Source organism: Lytechinus variegatus, chromosome 1 (genome assembly GCF_018143015.1).
Source record: "Lytechinus variegatus isolate NC3 chromosome 1, Lvar_3.0, whole genome shotgun sequence".
In the NCBI taxonomy this organism is placed as follows: Eukaryota; Metazoa; Echinodermata; class Echinoidea; order Temnopleuroida; family Toxopneustidae; genus Lytechinus; species Lytechinus variegatus.
Genome location: NC_054740.1, coordinates 93230897 through 93238623, shown reverse-complemented (window position 1 = coordinate 93238623; position 7727 = coordinate 93230897). Strand labels below are relative to the sequence as shown.

At 32.9% G+C, this 7727-nt stretch overlaps 1 long non-coding RNA gene across 1 annotated transcript in view; it reads right to left on the bottom strand.

Annotated features, from left to right (window-relative positions):
• Window positions 1-330: 330 nt before the first annotated feature.
• LOC121406592 overlaps window positions 331-7727 on the bottom strand; it is a 9172-nt gene continuing 1775 nt past the window's right edge. The window contains exons 3-5 of the long non-coding RNA XR_005968830.1: window positions 7538-7568; window positions 6733-6782; window positions 331-668 (exon numbers count right to left, since the gene is read on the bottom strand). This is a non-coding gene — a long non-coding RNA (uncharacterized LOC121406592). The remainder of the gene's footprint in view (window positions 669-6732; window positions 6783-7537; window positions 7569-7727) is intronic.

The window sequence follows — 7727 nt, the reverse complement described above, 5'->3', positions numbered from 1 at the left end:
ATATCATCATATCTTATGTAATTTAGGTGATAAATACTGTATTTCAAAATGAAGTTATGTTCAGTGCAAACAAATATGCAGCATCTTATTTGTTATCTTTAATCCTTTTCCTTTCCGCTTTTCTTTTTTCGTCTTTCTTAATTTTTTTCTTTCTCTGTTTCTTTATTAGGGGAGGGGACTGTCCTCCAATTTGAAATTTAGGGGGACGCCCCTCCCCAACGCTTCCGCCGCCTATTTATACAATATGCAAACATTGTTCTTATAAAAAAAATATTTATTTTGGTCTCATATTCTTTGAAGTTTTGTATGTATAACTCTCAATGCTGCTTTTTGAGTCATTCTTTGATTTTGTAACTTTAACATTCGCCAATCATACTAATTGTAAATTTTGTGATTTGATAGTGATTTCCTAATAAAACATAAAAATGTACATATCTCTATGGTCCATACATTAGAAAAAATACATAAAATCCAAGTCATGAAATCAAAGGAAAATAAGGGAATAAGGATACTTACTCCAAGTCTGTCAAACTCTTCAGATGCACCCAACATATTTGACTTAGGTGGGTGGTCTTATTCTTACATTGCCTCTCCCGATGCCCCCCTGTCTGGGACTGGCAGCGATTAGAGATATCTCCATATTCTCTGGCAGGCCTTTGTCTAACCATCTACATCAAGAAACAGAAAAAGGAAAATAATCCTCCACAAATTAATTTTTAAGGGAAAATACATGTCAATAGTCGTATTTATTGAAAGTTTTCAACTTGATGTTTCAAAGGTAATAAAATTTCACCGTTTTCATCATTAAGATATCACTACGCAAGAAATTAAGTTTTTTGTAGATATTGATGGATCCAGGCACATTAAACTTTGTAATACTATTTTTGTTATTCTATGAAAATATGTATAAAATGCATTTTTATAATATGATATGTGGAGAAATTATTGATTAAAGTCTTTCTTAAAAAAGTAAGAAAATTAAATTGAAAATAAAGAGTTTTATAAAAATCCTGACAGTCAACTATTTTATTTTCACATCATGTTCGTAAGCTTTGAGTCTCTTGTAACCATAATGCAATATGATACTTATCATAATGGGTTATTTCAAGTTCAGTGTTGACCTTTTGGTGTTGGTGTTAAGACAATTTTTACACGAGTATAACACCAAACGTACGATTAAAATGGTCCTAAAAAGTCACTTACTAGTTGTTGAGTTGTCATAATGTGATCTAAATTAGTTTTACAAACTCAGAATACAATATGTTTTGGAGCTAGGGGAAGCAATCACAAATGCGAACACTGGACTCACCCAATATTGCTCTTTATTGAGCACTACAACCTTTTCTAAAACTCGCAGAAATTGGATTGCACCCAAATGCTGATGTTTTTTCACGCTTTGAACTAGAAGAGAGGGCAATAATAACGAGCTCATTGTGCTGTAACTTTTTCATTATTCTACTTTAGTCCATGATACTTAATCTGGTACATCACATGATATTTTTGTTTGGTTTGTGTAAGCTGGATCTAAAGACTATGAAAGTTATATATTTATATAAATGGTATGAGGTATAAAATCATCCGTGTGGTGTAATACTTTATTTCATGTTGTTTCTCCATATTTTCCCAAAGCATGTCTTCAACATGTTCAAGGAATAAAATGAAATCATGCCGCCATAGGCTAGACTGGGGGGTCATGATGCACCCCCCTACGTGACCTACAGTAATGGGTAGTTCATTTTAGCCCTTGGTCTAACATTTCAGAAAAAGTGATGTTCCCAAGAAAACAAAATGAGGTGGCAGTTACTCCCCAGGGACTTTTTGACCACGCCCACTTTTCCAACTGGAAGCACAAAATTAGAACTATGGATGGTTTCAACTGTTTCACCTTGCAACTCTGCACCAACGTATCTATACGGCAACTCAAATTGTCAGTTTAGATAAGTTCTACAATTTGTGCAAGTGTTTAGTTTAAAATGTATGTGCATTAAGGCCATCAAAGATCAAAAGGTCATGAACCCATACCTTCAACCATATTACACAGCATAATTTATGACATAAAGCAGATTTTAAAAAAGAACGAATCAATTTAGAACAGGCCTCGGAAAAAATCAGAATATTAATGTTCCTAGCAAAAAGAAATTGATGAAAAATATCCATTCACCCAATTATGCCTTATCTGAACTACATTTATGCCCCTACACCACAAATTCAAGAAAAAAGAAGGCAAATATTCAATGACATTAAATACGATACAAAGGAAAATAAACTTGCACAGGATGTTGAAGAACGCTACTTCTCATAGGGCACATTTCGTGATTCTTTTCTATAGGAAATTTTAGGGGACAAGTGCCTCTATCCCTCTTCTGCCACCCTTGATTCAATAAACATTTTTTAGAACGTAGAAACCAGAGAATATATTGGTGAAAAAAATAAAATGCAGATTTGAACTAGTTACCACGATCTAAACTTCATTTTCTAATATACTTCCAGCTGTGAAAGTGAGAGCGGTCAAAAGGTCCATTGCATGTCTTCCATCATATTTTTTTTAGGAAAAATATTCTGCATTGTTTGATCTTGGAGTACGTAAAATTTATTTTTGAAAAAATGTACCATGTGATCTTATTGACGAAAAATCCTATATTCAATCTGTGTTATAGTTCAAGGTATAACCTTTTGACCTTTGATGACCGAGATACATAGTATATTTTTTTTCTATATAAACTTATGGAAATTGTATGACTCAGTAAAACCAACAATTTGGGTGGCCATATTGGCGCAGGGTTGCCAAGTAGAAACAATGTGAACCATCCATACTCTCTATTATGAGCAAAAAATGTCGGATTGGTCAAAATTATAATGCGAGCGCGAAGCGCGAGCAGATTTTTTCTATATATTTGGATGTGAAACTGGACAATTTAAGCACGTTTTAAATAACAAACTGCGTATCTCAATTAATGCAGATGCGCGTTTTTTAGATTAAGACCTAGAATGTGGGTGTTCTGAATAGGGCCTACAGTTTTTTGATAATTTCATTTTATTGACTTCCGTTTTACAATGTTGTACATACTACAAGTGCATGACAAAGTAAACAATATTACAAAACGTAATACCATATATAACATAATGAGGCCTATATATTTGATTAACACAATTAAAAATTAAGCTGCCTCAGATGATTGGTGTATTTTAATAATAATCATAATAATTAGACTTATATAGCACCGAATCCACTCTGTAGAGTGCTCAAGGCGCTTTTGGGGAAATTATAAAAGAAATTAAGAATTGAACAGAAACGGTTTGAGGTAATGTTTGAAAGATTCAAAAGTGAAGCACTGTTTGATGTTTTGATTTTAGAGTTAATCTTGCATAAAAAAACTTATATGAAAGGCAATCCCCCTAATCTGATATGTCCTTTCATTTCATTTCATTGCACGCACACACACACACAAATTATTTACTAATAATTATAGTAGTGTTGATTATCTAGGTACATTTTGCACAATAACCATTAACTGAGAAAGCATAAAAAATAAAATCGTAAAAATCAATAATGCAAGTGCGAAGCGCGAGCTGAAATATTTGTATAACCATCTGAAAAGGGGTCAATTTAAGGACTAATTCAAGCACTGTGTATAAACATTATGAAATGGATGTGGATCACACTTAATAAATAATGCTAGCACGAAGCGCGAGTTGCTATTTTTAAAAAACTATTTTGACCTAGGACCAGGGCTAAAGACATTTTGTCATCATATGAAAATGATGACTATCATCCTATTCCTCTTCCTAAGCGCGAGATAAAACATGTCGTATGCCATTCTGAACAGGGGAGGAGGGGGGTAGCTATTAGGAATTCATTAAAAATGTTATTCATAAAAATGCTATTCATGAATCTATATAATAAGCCTAATTAGAGCGTGAAATTTGTCGATATCAAGGCCTGTAGAAATGACATTTGACATTTCAAGCACTTTTTTAATTATGAATATGACGCATGGGTTAATGCATCTTTTTTTCTATTAACACTTGTGGACATTGCCTAACTCAATTAAACCAACATTTCGAGTGGTCATACAGGATGTATTGGTGCAGAGTTTAAAAAGTCTTAATCATCCAATATTCCCAATTATGTGCAAAAATGTGGGTGAAGTCAAAATTATAATGCTAGCGCGAAGCGCAAGCGAAAGTTTTATATTGTTACTTAAAAGATTTCTTGTAATTTCCAATTTCCAATTCTTCCCCTCACCTTATTTTATCCACTTGTCTTCCTCATCTTATTTTTCCTCCTCCCTTTCCCCTTCTTTTTTCTTTCTTTCCCCTTTTTCTTTTATTATGCTCCGCCAATAGGGAAGGGGCCCAGGCCCCTCGGGCCATCCTCTGGATCCGCCTATGTACTACTATTACCTGTACTACTACTACTACTACCTGTACTACAACTACTACTGCTGTATTCTACTACTATGCGAAGTTGCAGCTTGTGTCATCTCCTTTATGTTTATGAGTCTGATGTTTTTAAGCAAAACGTCATCAATACAACGTTCAGTTGCTGCGAAGTAGCGCTATTCTTAGCATCAGACGTATGGGCTATGTACAGCGTAGAGAAAAGATATAGCTACATCTTTTCCTAGATCAGTGGCGAAACCAAGGGTGGCCCGATGGGCATAGACCCCCTCCCCGAATCGGTTGGAAAAAAGGAGAGGAGAAAAAGATGATAAAGAAAGGGAAACAAAGTTGGGGAAGGAGATGAAATTATATCATTTTGTGTTCATTTGGACAAGGAAAAACATACAAAGTAAAATATGCTAAAAAAGTTTGAAAAACCGGTATAACTTTAAGTTTAAAAATCGAAAATAAAACAATGTAAATCACTATGAGAAAAGGACACAGATTAGATTACATTTATAGATTTATTTTATATCACATATATTATATTATATAACATAAGATTTGTTGTATAACTTTATGAAATAATTTGATTAAAGCATTTGTGTTCATCACTCCTGGGGGTGTTTCACAAAGATTTAAGTATGACTTAGAGTCGCACTTAAATGTCTAGTTGCGCGCAGTATAAAAGGCATGACAGCATTGGTCAGATCATTCCAAGAGGAAGCGCACTACTGCGTATTGATCAATTAAGTGCGACCTAAGTCATACTTAAATCTTTGTGAAACACCCCCTGGTGCTCGCATTGTTTATTTAATGAGGTAAATAATCCGTTTTAGGTCAATATACACCAAATATGATTCCTCGAACTACAGCTTTTATCATTTTATGCAGTAACATAATTATGCTTCTTTTTCATGACTACTTAAAGTGATCGTCCATTTCAGGTCTAAATATATAAAACATATTTATTCCCTACTGACGTTCGCATTAGTAGATTTGTTAGATATCTCTGCTCTTCATGAATTCCTAAAGACATTCCTTAAAATGTCACGTTTTTCTGGACTGAATATCAACAATTTTCAGCTCGCGCTTCACCCTCTTAAGATCTAAGCCGCGGATTGCGTGATCACAACGAAAATTTGAAAATTTGAATGATGGCAAAGAATGATGTAATCTACGCAGTTGCATCGGTAAATTTCACTGAATTCATATATTTTTATTTTATATGAATTAATTATGCTAATTATTCATGAAATCATACTTTTTGCTCTGATTTACTAAACAAAGTTTCTCTTGTATTTTTAAGGATATTACATGTACACACTGAATACTATTTAGTCATGTAATATTTGTTATATTTTGTTTTGATTTTGTTGTTTGACAAAAAATACTATTTTGTCTTTGTTTATCTGTTTATGTATATATTTTCTTGTTTTGAACAAAATGTTGGCAATTGCCGGTGACGTTCTGTAATAAATTCAATTCAATTCAATTCATGTGCTTGAAACAAAGGGGACCCTAGCCTTACAAGCCTTGCTTTTTCAGGGGTTCTCCTTGTCTTTCTCTCAATACGTAATTAGTTATTTGCTGTGTTTCTTTTTTTTTCTCTACTGTAACAATGATTTATGGTTAATTGATTTTCATTTGTAGAATGTGAAATCACACTTGTAAGATAAATGTATGTGCAGACAGAAAGACGAATAAATATCTTATCTTATCTCAAAGCTCCCAGAATGCTATTTTTTGTGAAAATATTCTTTTTAGCATTCCTAACGAATGTCAATGAAAAAAATTCTGGTACCAAGACCGATTTCTTATTTTTTTTTTTAATTTCTTATGTATTTTTTATTTTTTTGCTCTTTTTTTATTGGTTATTTTTCGATGGAAATCGTTCCAGACTTAATTCTGATCATAAACAAGGCAAAATTAATTAAGTTTAATCAGCAAAAGTAAAAATTGATACATTTATGAATTTTGGCTAAATACACAATTTCCATTGAATTTGTACATGAAATCATGTTTATGAGCAATTTTGGGACTGACATGCACTTACATGATGTTGCGTAACCGCCCACCCGGGCATCACAAATTTGTTCTCAAAATTTGCGCGAGACTTTAAAGTAAAAAGTCGGTGAGCGGCGACGTCAAAAAATTTTGCGCAGCAGATATAACGCGAGAATTGTCGAGGGGGCATTATGGCCCCCGGGAGAATTAGGGTTAATATTAATATATGCTTGTTCTTCTCCGTTGCTCGCCCCTCCCCCTCCCCTTCTTCTTCTTAATTTCTACATGATATACAAACTCATTCTAAACATGAAAATGGTTATGTGTTGAATGTCAACTTACATTGAAATGGATGAAATCCGGAACCTCAAATCAAAAATCTAGTCGATCACCTGAAAATAAAGAAAAGATATGTATTTTTCTCTGAAATTAGCATTTGGACACCAAGCTCGTTCTCAAAAACATACAAAAAACATATATATATGGTAACAAATTAAGTTAACTGACCAGCAAAATATTGAGAGAAAAAAATGCATTTCCTATATACATATCGATTTTGGAAGGTTGCAGGGGTTGCCACTATCAAGAAAGCTTGACTGCGTGTCAGCTTTCAAAGCCTGAATACGCATAAAGATATATACCAATCTATACTGGAATTAGAATTATGGGAATAATGATAATAATAATAATGATGATGATGATAATGATGATGGTGATGATGATGATGGTGATGATGATGATGATAATGATAATGATGATGGTGATGATGATGATGATAATGATGATGGTGGGGATGATGATGATGATGATGATAATGATGAGGTGAGGATGATGATGATGATGATGATGATAATGATGGTGGTGAGGATAATGATGATGATGATGATGGTGATGATATTGATGAGGATGATGATGATATTGATGATGTTCAAGTTAATTTTAATCTAAAAGAGATTTCCAAATATGCTTACTAACTCATATGGGATTGATAATAATAATAATGATGATGATAATAATAATAATGAAAATACTAATAATAATTCTACTACTACTACTATAATAATAATAACAACAGTAATAACAATATTAACAAAAATAATAATTATGATGATGATGATGATGATCCGGGGAAATCTTTTGTACTTACTATAAATGAATTTCCGTATGTAATCGATAACCTGAAAATAAAGAAAAGATATGTATTTTTCTCTGAAATTAGCATTTGGACACCAAGCTCGTTCTCAAAAACATACAAAAACATATATATATGGTAACAAATTAAGTTAACTGACCAGCAAAATATTGAGAGAAAAAATGCATTTCCTATATACATATCG